Raw genomic sequence first — 27,012 nt, forward strand, 5'->3', positions numbered from 1 at the left:
AGCACCGGCCCTGAAGTCAGGAGGACCTGAGTTCAAATCTAGCCTCAGACTGAACACTTGACACTTACTAGCTGTGTGACCCTGGGCAAGTCACTTAACCCCAATTGCCTAAAAAAAAAAAAATTAAAAAAAAAAGTATATATGTTTGGATAGAAAATTGTCTTTAAAGTATCTTTTTTTAAACTATGAGTTAATTATGAGTCAATAGCAGGATATATAGCCATGAAAGCTAATGTGATCTTAAGAAAGACACAGCTTCCAGGGAAAATGAGGCAATTGTTCTGCTGTATTCTGCACTGGTTGGTCCCGATCTGCGGCACTGTATTGATTTTGGGTGTTGTTCTGTTTCAGTCATGTCAGCCACGTCTGACTCTTTGTGACCCTATTTGGGGTTTTCTTCGCAGAGACAATGGAGTACTTTTCATTTCCTTCTCCTCACCATTTCACAGATGAGGAAACTGAGGCAAACAGGGTTAAGTCACTCGTTCAGAGTCACACAGCTACTAAGTGTCTAAGGCCAGATTTGAACTCAGGAAGATGAGTCTTCCTGACTCTGGGCACTTTATCCACTTTGCCACCTAGTTGCCCTTACATTGTGGCTGCCATAGGTTAAGAAGGACAAAGATTAACTAGGAAGCACCTGGAGGACAACAAGTGAGATGGTCAGAGTCTTGAGTCCTTGGCATATAAGAATCACTTGAAAGAACTAAGGATAGTAACCTTCAAGAAGACTTAGGAGGAATAGAATAGCTCTATCCAAATGGCTGTCGTGTGAATGAGCAAATAGACTTTTCTTTGTTCCCAGAGAGCACAACCAGTGGAAATGGGTGGGAATTACAAAGGATAAAATTTAGGGAGGGGGTGGGTTCCCTCTCCCTGGAGGTCTTCTAACAGAGCCTGGATGACCACTTATTGATTATGTTGTTCTAGCAAGTTTCTTTCTAAGTAGAGGTTGGATTAGAGAAGCATGGTGATGCCTTCCAACTCTAAACATCTTTGGCTCTGCAGTTCTTGGGAGAAGTAACATGTTAAGCCCCATTCATCATTTACAACATACTGATTAATGAATTTATCAAATGCTGTCCTAACATCAAGTTTTAACAGAGTAAGGGTAGAACATAAAGGTATTGTTTTGACAACAAAAAGAGGTACAGAAATGATCATCTGGGAATTCCAGAAGACACAATACATACTGTCCAAGGTCAGTGCCAACAGCATCCTATCTCCAGAATCTCCAGCCCTAGGTGTTTTTTTCCTTGGAAAACTCTAGTGACTTGATATTGTGATCAGTTGCCTGAACTGCTTACAGAAGGCTGATCTAATTAAAAATAGTTGAATATTAAGAGCTTTGGTGATTGTAACCAAGATCTTGATGTCTATTTCCTCAAGAACCATAAAAGAAAGGAAAAATTATTATTATTCCCAGCTTAGCTTTTTTTCTGTCTCATCATAATAACTTCATATTTCATATTTTATTTTTGCTATATATAGAGATGCTCTGATGGCACTATTATTTCATCAATTTTGGTAACTTTTAAAAAAAATCACTAGTGTATATCCCAAAGTCTCCAAGTTTTCATAGACACTATGTGGCATCACAGAAAAAGTAAAGTGTTTGGAATCTGGAGATCTGTGTCTAAATTTCTCTTTAGAACCTTACTAGATTTGAGATCTTAGGCAGTGACTCCATGTCTCAAGGCTTCAATTTCCTCATCTGTTAGACTGGAATAAGGCTTGTACTATTTATTTCATAGGATTGTTGTGAGGAAAGTGCTTTACAACACTATTACATCTAGGTGTTATTATTCTTATTCTGTGCAATTCTTGTCCATGGCCTTTTCATTGATTCTTCAAGAAACACATCCAATTCATTGGAAACCTTCCTCTGGTTATCTTTTTTTTTTTTCAACACAGTGGATACCAATGCATTAGGATGTTCATTGATCATCTCTTGTTTTTGCTTATGTGGCAGGCCTACCTCTCTCTCTCCTTTTATATAGTATACATTTTTTTAAGTATAATAGTATTTTATTTTTTCCTCTGTTACATGTCAAGAAAAAATTTTAGCATTGTTTTTATAAGATTTTGAGTTCCAAATTTTTCTCCCTTCCTCCCTCTCTCCACTCCCCTTTTTAGAAAATGGTAGGCAGTTTGATATCATTTATTCATTCTTATCATGTAAAAATATTTTTATATTAGTGACAGTAGTGAAAGAAGAAACAGATCAAGAGGAAAAAGAAAAACATGAGAAAGGACAAAGTGAAAAAAATATGCTTTGATCTACATTCAGAGACCATCAATTCCTTATCTGAATGTGCATAACATTTTCCTTCATGAGTCCTTGGATCATTCTGTTACTTGAGAAGAGTTGAGTGATTCATAGTTATTCACCACACAATGTTGCTGATACTGTGTACAATGTTTTCCTGGTTCTGCTCATTTCACTTTGTGTGAGTTCGTAGAATTCTTTCCAGGTTTTTCTGAAATCTTCTTATTTCTTAATTCTTATTGCACAATAGTATTCCATCATATTTATATAGCACAACTTGTTCAGCCATTCCCCAGTTGATGGACATCCCCTCAATTTCCAGTATTTTGCCACCACGAGAAGTGCCACTGTAAATATTTTTGCACATGTAGGTCCTTTTCCCATTTTTATGATTTCTTTGAGATACAGACCTAGAAGTGGTATTGCTGGGTCAAAGGGTATACACAGTTTGGTTGCCCTTTGGGCATAGTTCCAACTTGCTTTGCAGAATGGTTGGATCCATTTACAACTCCACCAACAATGCATTAGTATCCCAATTTTCCCACATCTTCTCCAACATTTATTATTTTCCTTTTTTGTCATGTTAGCCAATCTGAGAGGTGTGAGATGGCACTCCAAAGTTGCTTTAATTTTCATTTCTCTAATTAAAATTGATTTAGAGTACTTCTATATATACGCCTACAGATAGCTTTGATTTCTTTATCTGAAAACTGCCTGTTCATATCCCTTGACCATTTATCAATTGGGAAATGGCTTATATTCTTATAAATTTGACTCGGAGATGCTTGCTATAAAGATTGTTTCCCATGTGTTTGCTTTCCTCCTAATCTTGGTTGCATTGGTTTTGTTCATGCAAAAGCTTTTTATTTTAATATAATCAAATTTTCTATTTGACATTTTGTAATTCTATCTCTTGTTTGGTCATGAATTCTTCCCTTCCTCATACATCTCCCAGGTAGACTATTCCTTTCTCTTATAATTTGCTTATGGGGTCACCCTTTATATCTAAATCATGTACCCGTTTTTACTTTATCTTGGTATGTGATGTGATATATTGATCTATACCTGGTTTGTGCCCTATTGTTTCCTAGTTTTCCAATAAGATTTTGTCAAATAGTGAGTCCTTATCCCAAAGGCTGAGAGGTCTTCGGGTTTATCAAATACTAGGTTGCTGTGATAACATTGCTGTATCTTGTGTACCTAATCTATTTCACTGATCCACTGCTCTATTTCTTATCGAGTACCAGATAGTTTTGATGACTACTGGTTTATAGTATAGTTTGAGGTCTGGTATTGCTAGGCCACCTTCCTTTGTATTTTTTTTCATTAATTCCCTTGATATCCTTAACCTTTCACTCTTACAGGTGAATTTTGTTTTTATTTTCTAGGCCTATCAAATACTTTTTTGGTAGTTTGATTGGTATGGCTCTGAATAAGTAAATCGGTTTAGGCATAATTGTCATTTTTATTATATTGGTTCGGCCTACCCAGTGAGCAACTCAATTGTTTAGATCTGACTTTATTTCTGTGAAAAGTGTTTTGTAATTGTGTTCATTTAGTTCCTTGGTTTGTCTTGGCAGGTGGACTTCCAAATATTTTACATTGTTTACAGTTTGCAGTATTTAAAATAATAAATGGAATTTCTCTTTCTATCTCTTGCTGTTGGGCCTTATTAGACATATAAAGAAATGTTGATGATTTATGTGGATTTATCTTATATCCTGCAACTTTGCTAAAGTTGTTAATTATTTCAAGTAATTTTTTAGTTGATGCTCTAGTGTTCTGTAAGTATACTATCATATCATCTTAAAAGAGTGATAGTTTTGTTTCTTCATTGCTTATTTTAATTCCTTCAATTTCTTTTTCTTCTCTTATTGCTATCGCTAACATTTCTAGTACTACATTGAATAATAGTCTTGATAATGGGCATCCTTGCTTCACCCCTGATCTTTTTAGGAAGTCTTCTATCTTATCCCTATTACAGATAATGCTTACTGATGGTTTTAGATAGATAGATACTGCTTACCCTTTTAAGGAATGTCTCCTTTATTCCTATGCTCTCGTGTTGTTTTTTTTATACTATGCACCTTTGATGGAATTTTTAATTTTTTAAAATTTTTTTTTTATTTTTTAGGCAATTGGGGTTAAGTGACTTGCCCAGGGGCACACACCTAGTAAGTGTCAAGTGTTTGTTCTGAAGCTGAATTTGAACTCAGGTCCTCCTTATTTCAGGGCTGGTGCTCTATCCACTGCGCCACCTAGCTGTCCCTTTGATGGAATTTTTGATGCCACTTCTCATGTGCAAGTCATCATTGGTAGCATGCAGCAACCTACTTCCACCAATCATGCGCCTTTACAATTTTAATTCTTCTGACATCATGATCCTATTGCATTATCAGGAGACTATTGGCTTTTTCAAAATGACATTTTATAGCAGAGAGGAGCTGTTGATGATTGAAAGTGATCTGATTCATTCTGTTCTTTTCTGATTATTCAACTCTAAGCCTCTCTGAATTTCCTTCTATAAATGTACTTACTGATAAATTAACTCACCAAGCTATTCATGGAACTATATACTCTAATCTGGGAAATAGGCATTCCTCTTCTACTTGATTTGCTCTATATACTATTCTAGACAATTCTAGGCCATTCCCTTTTGAGTGTCCTTTGGTCATCAGAGAGAAAAAAAAGATCTATTTAGAGTACCAACAATAAAATTAATATTTATAGATAATTCTCAAACCTAAAATTTTTAACATCCTCCATCTCCTTTTCCATTACCTTACTATCTTCACTGTGGAAACTATAGGAGGCCTAAGATTCAAAATTGCTTTATATTCTTAAATGTTTTATGGGTCACCATCCCAAAGAATTCATCATCTAGTGACAACCTACTAATCATCAACCTAGTGACTTCTCAATATTTAGCTAAGCTGATCATTGGAGTGCTGACAGTCTTTTGTCATGACCCTGCTTGAAATGTTTACAGCTCAGGAGAACCTCTAAGAGTTTGAACCCCACTGGGCCAGCCTTCAAAAACTATGGCCACCTCCATACAATGATACAGGATCAGAATAAGTCTTCTGGTGGTTTCTTGTTAAGATGTGTAAAAAATCTTACTGAAGAGGAGGGGTGAATGTCAAATACAAAGCCTGTTTTTAAGCAATGTCATCTTTAATTTGCTTATTCATTACTACTTGTCCATGGAAGTTTTGACTCATAAATCAAACAATAATTGACATGTCTTTTTGGTTATATTTAGGAAGGCCCTCAGGAGAATATAAAGCTGCATTTATCCTTTCTATTTATACAATATATCTATTTAAAGACTTTGAAATAATGACCATTTTTGGATAGCAGATTGAAGCACTAGAGGAAAAACAAATATATCACTAATGATTTCTGTCCGTTTCAAGCAATCATTAAATTCATTTTCTAATCATCAAATCCTTGATCCTAGGAACATGAAAGAGGAGGCAATTTCTCATTCATTATTACAACAGCTTCATTTTTCACCTGAAGTTTTAAGCTAAATTCCCACTGTGCCACAATTTAATATTTTTCTTCTGTAGAAACAATAGAACTTAGCATCTTCGTGGCAAGAATGGTTAGTTAATTAAGATAAATTAGTTACTTAAGTTAATTAAGATACCGCTGCCAATGATGGCTTCCTCAGCTGTCCATGTGGACCAGTTTCTCAGTTGTCTCTCTCCCCAATATGATGGAGTCCTGGTGTCTTCTCCAACTTCTATCCTGTGGTGAGAATATTTTGTGTTACTTACCCAAAGTACAAAAGTTGCCACTTTCAGTTCCATCCTAGCAAAGTAGGCTCAAGGTCAGTCACTGAGAAAGCTGTTGTTTCTCAAGAGACAAGTCTACTACAATGGATTCATTTGGACTTTAGTTATAACAGCAAATTACAAATCTATTAGCATAATTTTCAAGCAAATTTTTTACTACTTAATTAGAAGATTTCTTCTTTTTCAAACTGCCACCTCAATATATTATTTATTTAACAAACTGAAGAAATGTCTTTTCCAATGTGAATTTGTTATTTTACCTTCTCTCCTTTTCTCTCTCTTTCTCGCTGTATGTGTATATCTATACCTATATGCCTATACATATAGATATAGACATATATATATATATAAAGAGGCATATATATCAGCATATATACATATATACATATGTGTGACAAACACAAAAGATGAAGGATATGATTAATTATTCACAATGTATCAGCTGTGAGAAAGATTCTAGCCATTATCTCTTTTAATCATTGCTATATCTACTGATTTCAGCTCTAGAAACACTATCACCATGAAGTTTTTTTCAGGATACCAGTTAAAATTTTTTCTTAAAAATTCTCTTCATATTTCCTTGCAAGAAATAAGGTTTAACATAGCTCTTTCAGAAAAACTAAATATCTTAGTCCTTTTCCTTTGTTCTCTCTATAACCATGATAGTCACAAACTCCCCAAATGGCTGTCAAGATTCTATTGCCTGTAAAAGATGTGGTAATCATATTATAGTCTCTTTGGGAGAGGCTGTTGAGGATGATAGTATGTTTCTCCCATGGCCAAAATTTTTAAGTCTCTGAAAATCATTTGCAAGTATATTTAATCCACATTAGTATCATACATTATAAAATATAGTTCCATATAATATTATATAAAATTTCATATTGTATAATATTAATTACACAGTGAATAAAATATACAACATATTATTAAGTATGTTATAAATCAAATATTAATGTATTTTTTGTTGTTATTTGTCCTTTGTTCTAGAAAAGGACCATGATATCAGGAAGTTGATGCCATGACTTGCAATTGAATTGGATTTAAATGAGGGAGGGCTATGCAAAGTCACCAGCCTCACTCTCTCCTCCAGATCCATCTGGGTCCAGTGGCAAGATATAGACCAGGATGACTGAAGATGGTCCGTAATGCAGTGTGAGACCTTGGACTTTTAAGTTAAGGTCTTTCCCAGGTCTCAGTTTGACTGAGGCAATGCCCATTCAGTGATGAAGACTAGGTAAGGAATGAGGCAAAGAATGGCCTCTTTTGCCTAATCAAAAAAAAAATCAATCTGGGAGGTAAAGACCCTCAGATTTTCTGGCCAAAACAGAAACAATTGATATTTACATTCACTCTGAGTGAGCTATCAGGGTCCAAACAATAACCAAATGAGGCTTGGGCTGGGACCTAATGTTGGTCAATCAATGAGAGCCAAACTACTCTGGAGTTGGATGGTGAAATACTTTAAAATGATAGTTTCTAACCAAGATGGCTGCCTGAACTGGAAGCAGATGAAAAGCAGGAAAATGTGTACTCTCCAAAGTTCTTCATCACAGCCATGGACGACATCCTGCCCAAGGAACTTGTTGGTCCCTGGAAGACACTAGGGTCAAGGCTAGGAATGTGAAGACTTCGGCTGGAAGGAGAAAAGCTATGATAGAGTGACCTGGGCAGGAGAAAGTCCAAGGCTGTTAGCAAATATTCTCTCATCTTTGTTATGCTGTCTTCCTAACAGACCATAATTTTTATAAATTTGTTGTCTAATCACTAGGTCAGTCAATCTGACAAACACCATTATTCTGAAAACCTGTAACTTTGCTCTTTGAAGACTAAATGACAGAACTATTTTTTTTTAACAAAAAGGAGAGGGATTCCTTATGTAGGGTGAGGACCTTCTGAAGCTCCTGTTTGCTACTGACATTGTGCAGATTGCATCAAGCCTCAATAAATGCCTTCTAAATGAGATCTGCAACCACTCAAGAGACTGATGTAACAATTCACAAAGGAGAAAAGAAAATAGAGAAAAAAGGGCCACCAACATCTTTTTAGAAAATAGAGAGATGTGTAATAGGAAAAGTAAGTGGCTTGGGATAATACACGGGCACTGGAAATACTGTATTGGGATCTAGGAAATATTAAATGAACTAAAAACTTCAACTGCACAAAGTAGACCCTCTTGTGAAGATTTGTGGAGAACGTGTGTGAGAATTGCCCAAGATTAGTTACCTACATTGAAGAGGTCATAAATACACTAAAGTACTGAAGAAAATATAAAAGTCTAAGAAAAATATAAGTTGTGAAATTCCCATCACATATTAATTTCAATATTGATATTTGAAAGAAATGATGCACCTGGATGTTCAAATTTCAGCTTAATATGGTCAATGAGCTTTAGTATAGTTTCCTGATGATCATAAAAATATCAACTAATGACTTCTTTGCTCCTGGTCCTTAGGAAGAAAAAAAAGTTTAAAAAATGCTATTGCTTCAGGAAGACACAAAGTTGTTCAGTCATATGAAACATTTGGTACTGAAATTGGGATTTCTTAATTATTGAGAGGGCACTGTAACATAAATATTCACAAGTTCAAAAAAGTGGTGCTGAATAGGTTATCATGCAAAAAATGTGAAACTGCTTGGAGAACAAAATCCATCTGTCTGACTGAATTTAGGTTGAAAATATATTTTAGCCTTGCTAGTAAAACTCATATGTAAAATTTATTTGATTGAATAATTTACTGAGTATTTCCATAAGTATCATAAAGGACTAAGTTGATGAAAAATGAATATACTAGTCATCTTTCCAACTTTCAAGCCAATTCTGTAGTTTTCTGGTTAATATAGTTAACAAACTCAGTTTTAGATTTTATGTATATGCTGAACCAAAAGAAAAAGTTTTTGAAAGAAAATTCTTATGTACTTGATGAACCATATTTTTCTAAAAGAGCTTCTTTGTAAAGAAATGCAATAAATATATTTTCCCTCATAGTTATCCAAGTAGCGTCTGAAAACTGCCTGTTCACATAATCTTGCAATTATTTTGTGTTATTCTGGCTAGAGGCTCAAAAATGATCTTCTTAGCTGTACTGCCTTTAGAGGAGGTGGGGCAGTATGGCCAACACTTAGCCTACCTTAAAATGACACTGCATAGCATTCTTTGTTGTTGTTGTTGTTTTTAATTAATTAATTAATTTTTGGTTATCAACATTCACTTTCACAAGCTTTTGAGTTTTAAATTTTTCCCCCTCCCTCCCCACTTCCCTCCCCAAGACAGCATACAATCTGATATAGGCTCTACATATATATTCCTATTAAACATATTTTCACATTAGTCATATTTAAAGAAGAATTAGAACCAATAAGAGGAAGCATGAGAAAGAGGAAACAAAACAAAACAGAAGAAAAAAAAATAGCAAAGAGTATGCTTTGATCTGCATTCAAACTCCATAGTTCTTTCTTTGGATGTGGATAGCATTTTCCACCATGAGACTTTTGGAGATGTCTTAGATCCTTGCATTGCCAAAAAGAGCTAAGTCTATGAAAGTTAGTCATAGCACAATGTGACTGTTACTGTGTACAATGTTGTCCTGGTTCTGCTCACTTCATGCAGCATCTGTCCATACAAGTCTTTCCAGGTTTTTCTGAAATTTACTTGCTCATCATTTCTTAAGGCACAATAGTATTCCATTACATTCATATACCACAACTTGTTCAGCTGTTCCCCAAATGATGGGCATCCTCTCAATTTCCAATTCTTTGCCACCACAGAAAGAGCTGCTATATTTTTTTACATGTGGGTCCTTTTCCCTTTTTTATGATCTCTTTGGAATACAGACCTAGAGGTGCTATTACCGGGTCAAAGGGTATTTTTATAGCCCTTTGGGCAGAGTTCCAAATTGCTCTCCAAAATGGTTGGATCAGTTCACAACTCCACCAACAATGCGTTAACATTCCAATTTTCCCACAACTTATCATTCTCCTGTTTTGTCATGTTAGCCAATCTGATAGGTGTGATGTGGTACCTCAGAGTTGTTTTGATTTGCATTTCTCTAATCAATAATGATTTAAAGTATTTTTAAATATGACTATAGATAGTTTTAATTTCTTCATCTGAAAACTGCCTGTTCACATCCTTTGACCATTTATCAATTGGGGAATGACTTGTATTCTTATAAATTTGACTTATTTCTCTATATATTTTAGAAATGAGGCCCTTATCAGAGATACTGATTGTAAAATTCCCAGTTTTCTGCTTCCCTCCTAATATTGGTTGCATTGGTTTTGTTTGTGCAAAAACTTTTCAATTTAATGTAATCAAAATCATCCATTTTGCATTTCATAATGTTCTCTATCTCTTGTTTGGTCATAAATTCTTTGTCCTCCGTAAATCTGACAGGTAAACTATTCCTTGATCTCCAAGTTTGCTTATAGTATCAGCCTTTATATCTAAGTCATGTACCCATTTTGACTTTATTTTGGTATATGGTATAAGATTTTGAGCTATGCCTATTTTCTGCCATATTCTTTTCCAGTTTTCCCAGCAGTTTTTGTCAAATAGTGCATTCTTATCCCAGAGCATTGATTCTTTGTGATAAGCACATCTAAGACCTGCTCTTCCTTCGGTACTGTTTTCTTGATCCATATGTATGTGGAGCCCCACTGACTTTGGGCTCATCCCTCAAGAACTCAACACTATGTTTTCTTGCTTCTTCCCCAGAATAAATTCCCAGTCTGGGTTTCTGGCTTTTATCTCTGGATTGATTACCAAATTCTTTTGGGTTAATGGAACTGGGGGTTAATTTCAGACTTTATCCCTTTCTGCATGCTTGTTGACACTCTCCTGATCCATCAAAATACACATCTACTATTCTCCAATGAGTATATATGTAAGGATAGCAAATGGTGGTGCACAAAAAACAACTACAGAAATATATACACAAAGTACCATCTGATGGGTTGCTTCAAGTAATAAAAAAAAAGAATATAACTGTAGCAAAAGTAATATAGCTAAATATAATAACATTACACATAGATATATACAAACAAATATAAAGCAACATCCAAACCTTCTGAGATATTTCATTTAACTGATTAACTTTTCTAACTCAGATACATGCCCATTCTGTGGTGATTTTGTCACATTATTTCTCAAACTTCCCGTGATTATTCCATAGAAGGATAGATTACTTACAAGAAAAGTTTCTTTGACAGTTTAAGATGTCCTTCAATAACATACATAATTTTGTCCTTGCCCATAGGTATTGTATGCCTGTTTAGTAGTGGAGATCTAGCCCTTGTCTCAACCACAGGTAAACAATCCTTCTCTGCTTTAGGGGACCTAGGCTCACAAGTGAGTGAACAGTGTCATCATCTGAAGAATTCCTTTCAATCTCCTTGCTGTCAGATTCCTTTTACTTATCTTGCTGACTCTCCGGATTTCTACACCATGTTTTTTTTACTGCTTTCCCCAAAAAAGAGAAATATTTTTCCTGAGACTTCCTCTCCTGATTGGTGATTTGCTAACCTAGATTGGTGCTTATTTTTAAATTTTATTATTTATTTTTAATATTCTTTTTTTGATTAAGTTCCAAATTCTTTCCCTCCCCACCAACCACTCCCTCCTCCTTTGAGAATGTAAGCAATATGATACCCATTATACATGTGAAATCATGCAAAACAGATGTCCATATTATCCATGCCACTAAGCAAGAAAAATAAAGAAAATGAAAAAAAAATTATACTTTAATTTGTACTCAGAGTTCATCAGTTCTCTCTCTGCAGATAGAAAGCATCCTCTATCTGGAGAATTGTCTTGAATTCTTGTATTGATCAGAATAGCTAAGTCATTTACAATTGATCATTATTATGATATTGCTGTCACTGTGTACAATGATCTCCTGATTCTGCATCAATTTATATAGGCCTTCCCAGATTTTTCTGAAATGATCCTGCTCATCATTTCTTATAGCACAATAGTATTCCATCAAAATCATACAACACAACTTGTTCAGCCATTTCTCAATGACAGACATCACCTCAATTTCCAAATCTTTGCCACTACAAAAAGATCTACTATAAATATTTTTATACATATAAGTCCTTTACTTTTTTTTAATGTCTCTGAGATATAGGCCTAGGAGTAGTATTGCTGGGTTAAAGGGTATACACAGTTTTATACTCCCTTGGGCATAATTCTAAATAATTTACCAGGTTGGTTGGACCAGTTAACAACTCCACCTAGTGCATTAGTATCCCAATTTCTCCACATCCTCTTTAGCATTTGTCATTTTCTTTTTCTGTCATGTTGGCCTATCTGATAGGTATGAGGTGGTACCTCAGAGTTGTTTTAATTTACATTTTTCTAATAAATAGTGATTTAGAGCATTTTTGCATATGGCTATAGATTACTTTGATTGCTTCATCTGAAAACTGCCTGTAGATATCCTTTGACTAAATGGTCAAATCAGTTGGGGAACAGCTCTTATTTGTATAAATTTGATTCTTAAATCTTTTCTAGTTTTTCTGTTGAGATATTTTACATTTTCTTTTTTTTCTTCCTTTTAACTTTGTTTTATTGTTTCTTCCTGTCTCATGGAGCCATTTGCTTCTACTTGCCCAATTTTAATTTTTAAAGTATTATTTTCTTCAGGTTTTTTTGTGCCTTTTTAAACCAGTTAATTCTCTTTTCATAATTTTCTTGCATAACTCTTATTTTTTCCCCAGTTTTTCCTCTACTGTTCTTCTCTCTTTAACTCTTCTAGGAATTCTTGATGGGCTTATGTCTAATTTGCATTTTTCTTTGAGGCTTTACTTGTAGTTTTAAATTCATTTTCTTCTCAGTTTATTCTTGACTTTCTCTGCTACCATAGCAGCTTTTAATGGTCAGGTTTTTTTTTTGTTGTTGTTGCTTATTTTTCCAGTCTATTTCTTCACTTTGAACTTTATGTTAAAGTTGGGCTCTACTCACCTGGGAGTAGGGAGGCACTGTTCCAAGTTTCCAACTTCTTCATGCATGCCCTTGTTTTCAGAGCTAGCTCTGGGAAGGTTTGCAAGTTCTCATTGCTTTCAAGATGGAGTGGTAATGGGAGAGGTGTGATCACTGCTTTCCTGGTTTGCGCCCAGGAAGGGCCTCTGTTCCCCTTGCAGCCACAAGGGCTAGTGTTCCCTTAACCTGGGAACTGTGATCAGGTCCTCTGCTCTCCTACAGCCACAACCGCTAGTCCTCCTCTCTCCCCTAGTACTGCAAACAGAGACCCTGCTCCTTTGTAACCTACCAAAAACAAATGGTTTAACTATGACCCAGAACTATGTATTAGCAATAGAGTTGCCAAATGGCACCTGGTCCTGAAACCAGTGACAGCTCATGGTTCCTTGTAATCTCTTTCTGACCAGTTGTCAGAGCCCCTTACATTTCTCGGATCCCAAAGCTGCTGATGCCTCTGTCACAGCCTCCAAGGCCCACTGTTGGTGTTACCGTCACACGCACTCTGTGTTGGTCCCTACCCAAGTGTCACAGACCTCTCCTACACACCTTCTAAGTTGATTTAGGCTAGAAAGATATTTCACATTGACCTTTTGATGGTTCTGCCACTGCAGAAATCAATTTGAGGCATTATTTTAAAGTTGTTTGGAGTGGAATGTTTGGAGAATTTGACTGGATTGCTGCCTCTACTCTGCAATCTTGGCTATGCCCTCTAATGAGAAGATTTCTTGAAAACATGCCCTATGAGCCTGGTTCTCACCTTTATTTTAAAATACTTTTACTATGTACTTTTCTAATTATGAAGTAGAGAATTTTATTCTATAACAGAACTTTTGTTAAGTTTAGTTATATTGGATTATGTCCTGGTCACTGCCATGAGGAATATGAGAGTAGAGAAGAGGAAATGAGAAGGGAGTTCATTAAATCACACATTTGGATTCGTTTGCCCAAGTAGATCACAAATGTCATAACAAATATTAAGCAATATAATGCCAATATTTAGAACTGTGGCAAAGCAGATGGATATTTTGTAGGGATGTAGGAGGTGGTAGATCATAGAGAAAAAATAGAAAGCCAATACCAAAGGAATCAAGGCCAGGCCAGACACTGGATTTGGATACACCTGGGGATCTTAGAGCTGAAAGTTAAAAATTGAATGGGTAGTTAGGAGTCATGAATCACACAGGCATTGAATAGCATAATAATACTGGCATATATTTAATAATCAGGAAACCTACAAGTAGAGGACCTGATCAAGATTGATTAGAACCCATGTGAATGGTCAGTATAGCAAAAACCAGTGGCAAAATTTTTGAAAATGTGACACCTCCTGTTATAGGATGGAAACTTCTTAAACATTTTCTACCAGTAGAAGTGGGTGAGTCATGTTAAACAGATGGTCATTAGGGGATCTGGTGATGACTGGGGAAAGGGGTCATAGAAAAGGGCAGATTTTGGCAATATGTCTAGGATGCAAGCAAAACCAATAACGGAATAAATTGAAAATATGGGGAAGGGGGCTTTTAAGGTTTTAAGGCCTTTTCCCTATCAGTTTGGGGATGGAGGTGGGCATGGGGTGAGGTCACAATTCTATTTTTCCCTTTTGGACATTGTTGCAGTGATAGTTCCAATCACTTCATTCTTGCTATAGTTCAGTCAAGTTGAACTCTTTGTGACCTCATTTGGGGTTTTCTTGGCAAAGATACTGGAGTGGTTTGCCATTTCCTTCTCCGGCTCATTTTACAGATGAGGAAACTGAGGCAAATAAGGTTAAATGCTTTGCCTAGGATCATACAGCTAGTCTCTGAGGTCAGATTTGAACTCAGGAAGAAAAGTCTTCCTAACTTTTAGCTCAGTGCTCTACCTACAATGCCACCTAATCACTCTAATGCATTACCTAATCATCTAATCACCCAAAGGAACATCCAGTTAATCCTATCCTGGTTTAATGTGATCCAGACAAATGTGATTAGATCACAGTGACCACAAAAGAAATTGGCCATGGTAAAAGAATCATCAGCTTTTGCTTTATCATACACAGTTGAGGGTGTGTGAGTGTGTGTGTGTGTGTGTGTGTATGTGTGTGTGTGTGTGTGTGTGTGCGTGTGTGTGTGTGTGTGTGTGTGTGTGTGTGTGTGTGGCTGGTGGTGGGTACAGGTTGTGAGAGTGGGAGGATACATCACAGTCTTCTGAAGCTCCTTGGTCACTGAAGGAGAACCATATGGGGTTGTGTTCCTATCTTTATTTTAAGGATGCAGATAGCTTCCCCTACATGAAAATCTTCAGTGTATCCAGATTGCTTCTCAGAGAAAATACAGAGTTCTCAGTCTGGCCATTTGACGCCCTCCACAAAATAGCTGTCACCTACCTTTCCCATTTTATTTCATATTAACAGTCCTACATTGTCTTTTCTAGTTCAATTGGTCTGCTCACCTATTCCCTAAGCAGGACATTCCATGTCCTTTTGTGTCTTGGCATAGGTGGTCCCCAATATCTAGAATACTATAAATTCCTTCCTCATCTCTGCCTCACAGAATTTTTAGCTTGTTTCAAAGTAGAACTCAGATTCCACTTCCCACATGAGGCCCTGACTCCCTAGTTGGTGTGCTTGCCCTCTTGAAATTAATTTATATAACTTTGTACTTTGCTTTACTTATCTTTGTACATTTTTATCTCTTTTTCTCTTACCTAGCATAATGTAAGGTCCTTGAGAGTAGGGGCTGCTTTATTTATGTGTTTCTAGCCCCAGTGTTTAGCACAGTCCCTTACAAACCAGCACTTAATAATTTTTTTAAAAAATTTAAGTAAATGACTGATATAACAAGACTGTATAGGTGAGGTAAAGATCATAAGAACAAACTATGTGAAAAATTTCTAAAAATGTCCTCTCCAAAGGAGTCTTCACTATTTAATTGGAAGATTGTTTGAAAATATATGTCCCACAGAGTTCAGACAGAAGGTTAAAATAAATGCCCAAACTCCACTGTTCCTGACTCCAGGCCCAGGGCTTTTTTCCCCTCTCCATTTTGTCACCCAATTTCCTGGTATATGTCAGAAGAAAAACTTGAACTCAAATTTTCCTGGCTCAGAAACCAGCTCTTTGTCCACTACTCTATATAAAAGTAAATGCCACCATTTCCCCTTCAGAACAGTCTTCCTCAAAGATCTAAAGACTTTTTTTCATTCTACCTCCATCTGGGATTATAATGGAGGAAAGATTAGGAAGTACAGAAACAATTCACTTACTGATTTAAAAAAAAAAAAAACTTTCTCAATCCAAAAAAGCAGGAAATTTGATTCTCATCCTCACCCCCTCCTATCAGAAAAAGGAAATTCATTAAAAATTTGCTTATATTGTTCAGAAGTCAAAATTCAACTGGTCAAGAAGGAAACTTTCTTCATCAAGATGTCCAGTACTGTAAAAAAAATCCCGAGTTTTAAGGATGCAGACTATGGGAGTCAGTTCAGCCGCACCCCAAGAATCTTGGCTTTTGATACCGTATTGACTCCCACAAAAAGCTTTCCCATGTCTATCTTAGCCCTTTTCTCAGCGCTGAGAAAATCCCTGGTTCTCACCGAGCCTGGCCTTCAGTTTTCATTCTCTTGGTTTTCTCTTTGGACCTACCTTCTCTTTCCTCAGGAAGAGATTAACCCTCGTCTTGGTGATAGGTCTAGTCTCCGTCCTCTGTCAGCTCCTCTGTTCAGAGGAGGAAAACTGACCTAAAGTTTGAAAAAGAAGTTTAAGCAAAAGCTATTTGATAGACTGTTTCAGTTTAAATTATTTTTAACGTTAATAAAATATTCATTAGAAAGAAGGGAGGGAAGGAGAAATATTTGGAATTTTTTTAAAAAAGTGACTGAAATGTTTATACCCAACAAACTCCAGTGGCTTCCCATTGTCTCCAGGATCAAATACAAATTCTCTGTTTGATATTCAAAGCCCTTTATAACCTGTCTACTTCCTACTTTCTTTTCTTCTTTTGGTGAGGTGGTTGGGGTTAAGTGACTTGCCCAAGGTCACACGCTAGTAAATGTTAAGTGTCTGGATCTGAACTCAGGTCCTCCTGACTCCAAGGCCAGAGGTCTATTCACTTTGCCACCTACTTGCCCCTCCTTCCTACTTTTCAGTCTTCTTACATCTTACTTTTTCATAAGTACTCTTCAATCCAGTGATATTGGTCTCTAGGCTCTTGACTCTCCAACTCTCAACTCCAGGAATTTTTTCTGGCTGCCTCCCATGTCTGGAATGTTCTCCGTCCTTCACTGTACCTGACTTCCTTTAAGTCCCAACTAAAATTCCTTCTTTTACTGGAAATCTTCCCTGACCCCTCATAATTATAGTGCCTTCCTTCTGCAAATTATTTCCTATTTATCCTGCATATAACTTTCTTTCTTCCTTTCTTTCTTTCTTTGGCTTTTTTGGTGAGGCAATCAGGGTTAAGAGACTTGCCCAGGGTCACACAGCTAGTAAGTGTCATGTGTCTGAGGCCAGATTTGAACTCAGGTCCTCCTGACTCCAAGGACAGAGCTCTATCTACTGTGCCTCCTAGCTGCCCCTACTTGGTTTATTTCTTTGCATGTCATTTCCCTTAGTTGATTATAAGCCTCTTGAGGACAGGGACTATCTTTGTCTTCTTTTTGTAATACTACTTGGCATAGTGAGTGGTTCATAGTAGGATTTAATAAATATTAATTGATATTGACACTGAATTATTAAATAGTAAGGTAATCATCCAACCAGTTTTGTATCTATCTGTGTTATTACCTAGTCCACATCTCTCCATCTTTACAACAATAGTACAAACATTTTAGAAAAAAAACTGAGCTGAAATTTAAGTGAACTATATCCATGTTGTTCCCCATCATCTATTAGGTTAGTACTTCTACAAAAAAAGGGAAATGGGTCTAGTATGTTCATGATGAAGCCATATTTGTGAAGCCACAATTTCTCTTTCCACATGTTCATCAACCATCTCTTTAATGATTTATTCTGGAATTTTCCCCGCAGCCAAATTCAAATTCCCAAACTCTGTTCTCTTCCTATTTAAAAAAAAATCAGGATACCATTTGCCCTTCTCCAATCTTATAGTTCCAAAAGGTTGTGTAATGTAGAAAGTAGTGACAAATTACTGCTTAATTGGAAAGAAAAGTGTCCACTGCTTGTCATAAAATCCCATCAAGTCATGTCATCTCAGTTTCTCCTGGCTTTGACAAAGAAAAACAAGGCAAAAATATGAACAGAGCTCTGTGAAGAGGCTACTATGAAAAGTGGAAGAAACTTCAGTGGGAAGAATATTGGAAAACTTCCCCAATATTCTTACAAATATTGTAAGCAGTTAGAATAAAACAGTAATGAAAAGCTTGGTCCCTGAAAAGGGAAAGCAGGCTAAGACGACAAGTTCTCATGCCACCCTAATGTTGGCCAAGAGCAAGCTGAAGCAATGAGTACCTGAGAAGCTACACACAGCCCTAAAGCAAAGCTTTCATAGTTGTTCTTTTGATGTCTTCTAATTTATATTGAACAAGAATGTAACTACAATTAGCTTCTTATTCAAAAAACAGATTCAGAGAAAGCAAACCTAGGAGTAGATGAAGGTAGACAGAGATTGAATATGGTTGTAAATGGGAAGAAAATAATATTCTGTGCTGATGTGTTGTAATTATTTATATTTTTCTTCCAATTGCATTTTCTTTTATCAGTAATATGTAAATATAGGTCATATGTAGTTAATATTCACATATTTATTAAAACTGTTTACATATGAAACAATATTAGCTGGGTCATGTGTTTCAATTTCTCACCCATCTCAGTTACCTAGACTTAGAGTAAATCTTCATGTTGACCTGAATTCTAATCCTGCCTATAATGGTTATTAGCTATGTGACCCTGAGCAAGTCATTTAAAGTCTATGTGCCTCAGTTTCCTCACCTGAAAATGGGAATAATAGCTCCAAATGCCCATGGTTGTTGTGATGAACGGTTTTTCAAAACCTTAAGAGCTATATAAATACTCATTATGTGGCTGTTATTATTATCATCATCATTAATACTAATACCTGACAGGGACACGTATCCACCTAGTAGCACCTATCCAAATTGAAGGAATGGCAAGGAGAAGAAGAAACTAAAGAGTCACCACAGTGGGTTGTTTGCTTGGCTTTGCCGTTAACTACTTGTGAAACTTTGAACAGATAACAGTCAAGTCAAAAAGCATTTATTAATCACCTACTATGTCCAGGCCTCTATCTAGGCACTGTACTAAGTGCTGGGGATATGAAGATTGGCTAAAATCGTCCCTGCCCTCAGTGAGCTTACAGATTAAAGGAGGAGACAATATACTAACCACTATGTACAAACAAGATACACACACACACACACACACACACACACACACAATACACTGGAGATAATCTCAGAGGGAAAGATTAGGGAGATGGTAAAAGATGCCTTACAACACTTAGAAATTTAGTTGAGACTTGAAGGAAGGCAGCAAAGCCAGGAGGTAAAGTGGAAGAGAAAGAGAATTATAGGGAGCAGTCAGTGAAAATTCGCAGAGTTAGAAGATTGGTTGTCATGTGTGAGGAATAGCAAGGAGATTGATGTCACTGGATCATAGTATCCATGATGGGGAGTGAGGTGTAGGAAGACTGGAAAGGTAAGGATGGTCCAGGGCATGAAGGGCTTTGAATGCCAAACAGAGGACTTTATATTTGATCCTGGTAATAATAGGGAGCCACTGGAGTTATTGAACAGCAGAATGACATAGTCAGATCTGAACTTTAGGAAAATCTCTTTAATAACTGAAAAGAAGATAGATTAGGGTGAGGAGGCAGAAAGACCAACCAGAAGGCTATTGTAGTAATGGAGGAATGAGATGATGAGGGCCTGTATGAGAGTGCAGAGGAGAGAAAGAGGCTTATGTTGTGAAGGGAAAATTGATAGGACTTGGAAACATTGGGTATGGAGAGAGAAAATGAGGAGTCAAGGATGACACCTAGGTTATGAGCCTGGATCACTGTGAGAATGATTTAGCAGTAGTAGGGAAGTAAGGAAGAGTGGAGAGTTTTGGGGGGAAAAATGATGAGTTACATTTTGACATGTTTAGTTTAAGACATCTTTGGGACATCTAGGCCAAGATGAGGGACTGGAGATTGGATGTCAGGAAAGGGGTTAGGACTGGATAAATAGACCTAGTAGTTACCTGCATAGACGTGAAGCTGGTAGATGGCTTAAGCTTGGTAGTTCTGCGTTAAGAAGAGAGTGAGAGTCAGGAGGACCTGAGTTCAAATCTGACCTCAGACACTTGACACTAGCTGTGTGACCCTAGGCAAGTCACTTAACCTCAAATTGCTTCACCAGAAAAAAAAGGAAAAAAAAAAAGAAGAAGAGAGTGAGAGGAAAGGAAATGTAGATGTCCATTATAGGCAGCTTTTTCAAGGAGTTTAGACACATAAAGGAGAAAGAAGAGATACCTAGTGGGAATGGATAAATCAAAGTGAAATTTTTTTGAGGATGCAGGAGACAGAGGTATGTTTGTAGACAGCAGGGAAGCAGCTGGTAAATGGGGAGAGATTGAAAATTAATGAGATTGGGCATGATAGAAGGAGTTATAACCTCTCTGGTCCTCAGTTTTCTTATCTGCAAAATGAGAGGGTTTGGTTAGATGTTCTTTAAGGTTCCCTCCAGCTTTAAAATCTATGACATCATAATCCATTGTGATGGTAACTGAAGGTAGAGGAAGCTGGATTCCCTAAACTTGAAAGCCCAATGGAATACATGGGAGTTGAAGGCAAGAATGATCTAGGAAGCAGATATTGGAGTGGTCATAGAATTTTAAGCCAAGAACAGTTCCTTGCAAGATGAGTTCATAAAAAAAATTGAGTCAATTGAGTGTGATCAAATTGATCACAAGTAGAAGAATTATTAGTACCCTTAAAAGAATGCATTTAAATAGATCTTGAATCAAAAGGAATCATTTGAAACCAATGCATATATCTCTTTCTTATGATTTATTTCTAGGAAGCACTACTCCTACTGCCTATTATGAATGCATTGCGAAAATAAGCAGCTCAACTCAGTAATAAAATACTTTATTGCTACTAGACATGACTGCTATTATGATTAACATAAATATCACAGATTAAAATTGGAAGGGACCTCAAAATCCATCTATCTAATGTCCCAGTTGCTTATGTAGCAAATGGCCAAGCTGGGAGTTGAACCCAGGCCTTCCAAGTCCAGAGCCAGTGCCCTTTCCAAGGTATCCCAGAATGAAATGTATTCATTGTGGTATTGTCATTCACTGAGCATTTATGGTTCTGATGCACAGTAGCCACGTAATAAATGCCTGTTGGCTTGCAATCTGAGCATGGTCCTTGAGAAGAAGAGCAGTATGGATTTTTTTAATTAATGCAGCCTTCAAGCACATGGCATGATTTCGGCATCTTGTATACTTGGGAGAGCTATGACACAAATACATGGACAATCAACCAATCAATAATAATATAATTTTATTAAGTATCTACTATGTGTCAAATACTGTGCTAAATCTTTAGGGATGCATAAGAATCTTAATGAAAAATGCAACTTGGATCTACAACCAGTTGAAAAGGCAACTTTATCTTTATGTCATGAGATTTGGCTGGAGCTACATGACATGGATTTCTGGCTAAACCTCAGGACTAAAGCTAAGGCACGCAGAAAAAAAAAAAGGAAACTGCTCGATGAAGATTATAACCTGAGACTATTATGTTTTTTTTTCCCACTCTTTTAACACATACCTTTTTCATTGCTTAAAAAAAAGTATCTTGGACAGAATTTTCATTTAAAATACTAAAAAAAAATAAATAATTTTACTTCATTTTGAAAAATAGATATTTTCATTCTCTATTACTGCAATGTTTGTCCTTGTTTGGTGTTCCCTGAGTGCACCAAACCATGAGGCAATCTCATCTCTGGCATCATTAAATCTTTCAATGATGAAACTTTTGAAGACAAGAGATTTCACAACAAGTAAGTTCCTAGGTAAGCATGCTTTTGAGGTTTTGTAATCTATAGCTAAGGGAAATTAATGTAATTTCTTTCTGAGCCCAACTGCTTAACCTCAATGTTGGAAAATTATTAGGAAGTCAGGACAATTCTCCAGAAGTCCCTTTGTTAGCAAATTACTGTAGGACAATTAATCTTTTAGTTTTCTGAAATTTTACCAAGTAGCTTTCAGGAGATTAATGTTTTGGCACTCTTCTGAGGCTATTTTTTTTTTTATAAAATCCCAGGGTTAGAAGAGACCTCTGAGACCATGTAATCCAATTCAGTCTTTACTTCTCATGTGACCTGGACCAAGTTATTTATCCATTGAGAGCCTGTTTCTTCATGTTCCTCATAGAACTGTTTTGGGGAAAGACACAAGCTATTATGACTATTCCTTCATTCAAACCCAGGTAGAGTGGATAGAGGACAGGCTGGCCTTCAAGTCAGGAAAATCTGGGTTCAATCTTACTGCTGATACATATCAACTGTGTGACCATAGGTAGGTTCCATAACTTCCTGGTACTCCCCTTTTATGCTATAAGTTATTGACAAGTTGCAAATCTAAAGGAGTTTCCACACAAGGAGCTTGTCCATGTTGTTGAAATAACAAATCTATCAATTTCCTCCCCTGTCCCCAGAAAAAAAGGCCCTCTAGTATCCTTTTGCAGTGCATAGGTGACCTTGGCAATGATCTTGACATAGTCCATGACAATGGAGGCCAAGCTTGAGCAAGACCCTGCCAAACTCAGAAGAGTTTGAGTAAAGGCTCAGCAGTTGACCATATACCTTTTATCTGAAGCCCAGTAGAGCTGAGTTCAGAGACGTTCACCAGGGTGGCTACTACATGTTCGTTTTTTTTCAGACACCGTAACTCTAATACCATTTACTAAAGTAGAGAAGAATTGGTGGAGAGTGACAAAACCACAGATGATTTAAGTATTTTTTTAAAAGATTACTCTAATTTTAGATGATGTGACTATTAGGTAATGATGATGTTTTTCCTTTAACTGAACATACCAGAACTTACTCATCCTATGAGTGTTATCCCCTTCAACACCTCAGGAAGTTATGTACTTAATACCAAATACACTGTCATTGCTTACACTTCTTTTGGCCTTAACTCATATTTGGTAATTGCTTTCAGATCCTAGGGTACATTCTCAGCAGCAGAAAATCTTTATCATTTAGGAGTGAGTTTGGTATCTGGGAATAGCTTAAAGTATCTGAGGTCAAGACTGGTGAACCATAATGAGTATAGTGGTTTCAGTTCAACTAAGGGATACTGTCCAGGGTTGAAGTCAGGAAGGTCTGAGTTCAAATTCTGTGAATCTGAACAAGTCATTCCCCTCCCCACTCTAGTCTCAGTTTCCTTATCTATAAAATAAGGATAATATTAGTGTCTACCTTATGGGGCTGTTATGAGAACCAAATGAGATATTATACATAAAGCCCTTCGCAAGCCGTAAAGCACTGTATAAATACTAGATATTATTAAAATTAAAGGAATGAATTGAGCTATTTTCTTGTTCATCCCCCTAACTAACTCTGAAAGCGGGACTTCCAAAAGTGCTATGAGCAGTAGAAATGACATAAAAAAGTTTATAGTCTATCTAGATAATTGCTTTGAGGGACAATATGTGGGGAAATGTATTTGTTTGTTCTGGGATATGGGGGGAAATGGCACCAGTACCATTGTTTTGTGGTCATTGCTCAAATTCTTAGGTTTTTGATTCCCTTTAATAGCAAGGTTTTATTTATTTTTACTGGACACCTGTGTCTTTCTTTCTACATGGTTGCACATGCTTGGGTATTTATTCTTGCCAACGGCAACTTGTGGTGAGATCATTATATCTGAAGTTCAAGGACTTGATGTGACTGGCTCTGCCACTCACTGCCCAACCTAGGATAAGTGACTGGCCTCTAGAGATCATACGTTCTCCATTGGTAAAAAGAGTATATTGGACTAAATGGATTCTGAACTCTCTTCCACATATAAATTACATGATAATATCATGGTTGATTTGGGGAGCAGAGCTAAATAGGATAGGTGGAGCAAGTAGAACAACGAGGACCTAAAAAATGAGTCTGAACCAGAATGGTGGGGCTCAATGAATGATCTGGAATGAATTTGGGCACTGGGGAATGTGTGCAAAGGCTAGTGGGCATGGTGTGCTCGGGTGCAAATGAAGGTGAGAAGATCAGTGATGGAGTGATGGACCAGCGATGCAAAAAAAGGAGAGGAAATAGAAGTATTCTGGAAGTGATGAGTATGTCTTGGACAAGAATAAGGACAATAAGGAATCACTGAAATTTTTGGAGATGAAAAAAAAAAGAGAGAAAAGGAACCAGAGAAACCAGGGGAGGGCATACAGCAAAATGACTTATGGAGAAAGGTGGGGTGAGAGAAGCCAGTCTTCATCATCAGTTCTCTCAGTATCTTTTATAGACACACGGCATGTTAAAGCTGGAAAGTACGTAAAGATCATTTCATTTATATGCCTTGAACTTCCTCTTTCCCTTCCCCCCCCCCACACACATAATCTCCGCTATGAATAAACTGAGGCTATGTGTCCATAAGTAAGTTGTTTCAGTGCTTGGCATCTCAGTTTCCTTACATGAGAAGTGGGTATGATAATATTCATGCTACCTACCTCATAGAACTCTTGAGAGGAATAGGCTTTGTAAAGCTTAAAGTGCTACATAAACATGAATTATTGACTCCTACTAAGTGTCTGAGCCAGGACTTGAACCCAGACCCACTAACTCCTAGCACAAGGTTCTCTCTAATACACCACACGGCCTTTCCAGGCCCTGAGGCTTAGGACGCAGTGACAAATACACCACTTCGATGGGAGGAGAAACTTTGCTGTGAGCTGAAGAGTAGAGATAGTATCATAGAGAAGAGGAGAGAGTAAAAGCAATGAACTTGGAACTCCAGGCCAGGGGATGTGCTGAAGCCAGTGCAAACTAATAGCCAATTGTTAAATTTTCAGTGTGAATATTTATACCTCAGAAATAGGCAAAGGCAATGAATCAGGGCTTGATTTATTTCTTTGATTGTCTAGTCTTAAGAAAGCGATGGAGCGATTGAACTTCAAAATATGTGATGGTTACGTTCTGTACCTCTTCCCCCCAATTCCCAAGAATTGGTTGTTAAATATTTATCAGCACACCCCTGTGCAGAGCTCACTAAAAATTTGTATCATCCCTGATCTTGACCACAGCGTACAAACTAATAAACAACCCCCAAGGCGGAAATGTTCAATTCCTCAATATCCCTTTTGGCCTTGCTAGGGGCCATAACGAAGGCCATGAGAGCGGGCTTCAAACAGAAGTCTTCTCAACTCAATTCATAGTTTTCCTTCTTTTGAGTAATTTTCCTCTGTCATTATTTCAGAGAACAAAGAAAAAAGGGTAAAACATCATGCTCCTGGAATGTCTTTTTCCCTCTGCGTTTACTCATTCATCACATAGTCCACTAAAGCACCTCATAGACCAGTCAAGTAAAGGCACAATTATTTTTATCAAAGCTGTAATGAATAGCTTTTATTGCTGGAGCGAATGGAAAGTGAGGCTAATGCAGGAGGGTGAGAATCAATGGAAGTCAACAGTTTTTCAAAGAAAAATGCATTTGGATAGGGAGAATGGGTGGAGTAGATTCCAGGAAACTAGGAGTTTACTTAGTGAGGCCTCAGTAAGAGAAGAGAGAGGGTAGGCAGGGCCTGGTCCGGAAAGATGAACATCTGAGTTGAAGTCTCCGGAGAACAGGATTTTAACTTAGGGTTTGTGAGCTTTATAAAAACGATATTTTGAAAAAAAAGCAACAATATTTTGATAGCTGTATCCCCAATGTAACTGAGCTTTTTTTTTCTTTTTTGTAGTCCTATATGTTTATTTTTTTTGGTGTGTGAATTTAAAAACATTATTCTGAAAAGAGGTCTAGTTCACTAGCTTCTCTTGACTGCAAGAGGTCCATGTCACAAATGAAGGTTAACAGCCTCTGTTCTAGGGCAAATAGGGAGGTGTATGATTTGTTGGCTTCCTATTTTTTCCTAATTATTTTTACTAATTGGGTACTAAATTTAGTTGTTTCCATGATACAGAAGGATCGCAAGTGTTGTCAATGTCTTCTAAACTCTCTTGCCTTGGTGAAAAGTGCTGGTCACCGCACGGTGACCTAATTACAGCTTTAATTTTTCTAGTGTGAAGGAATCTTGGACTACAGGTTGTAAATCAATCAATCAACTTTTGTTTGGCCCAGTTTCTCATCCGTAAAATGAGCTGGAGAAGGAAACGGCAAACCACTCCAGGATCTTTGCCAAGAAAACCCCAAAAGGGGTTGTAAACCAAATGGGGACATGCCCAAACAAGTGCCTTCTATGTGCCCGGTACTGTGCTAAGTGCTGGGGATACAAAGATAGGTTGAAAAAAACAACAACAACAACAACCCAGTCCTGCACTCAAGGAGGTTACAATCTAATGGAGGGGACAACATGAAAACAAATATGTACAAATCAAGTCATATACAGGAAAAACAGGAAATAATGAACAGGGGAAGGCATGAGAATTAAAAGGGGTTGAGAAAGGCCTGCTGTAAAGGACTACCCATAGAGTAGGCAAATTCCTGGTGCCTTGTTCAGTCAGTTAGCTTTCATGCTCTAAACTCGTGCCAAGCTAGAGTAAACTATTTCGCCTTTTCTGGGAAGTTTCTCCTCTAGATCTAACCGTTGGCGTCATTTCATTCACTCTCGCTTTATGGATGCAGTTAGGAGATGTAGTGTATAAAACGATGGACCTAGAACAAGAATGACTTAAATTCAAATCCTGCCTCAGACTATTATTAGCTGTGGGACACTTGGTGATTCACCTAACCTGTCTGCCTCAGTTAAGTAAAGGCACAATGTGCATGGAAATAATAGCATCTACCTACC

Source organism: Vombatus ursinus, unplaced genomic scaffold (genome assembly GCF_900497805.2).
Source record: "Vombatus ursinus unplaced genomic scaffold, bare-nosed wombat genome assembly UNPS02014784.1, whole genome shotgun sequence".
Classification (NCBI taxonomy): domain Eukaryota; kingdom Metazoa; phylum Chordata; class Mammalia; order Diprotodontia; family Vombatidae; genus Vombatus; species Vombatus ursinus.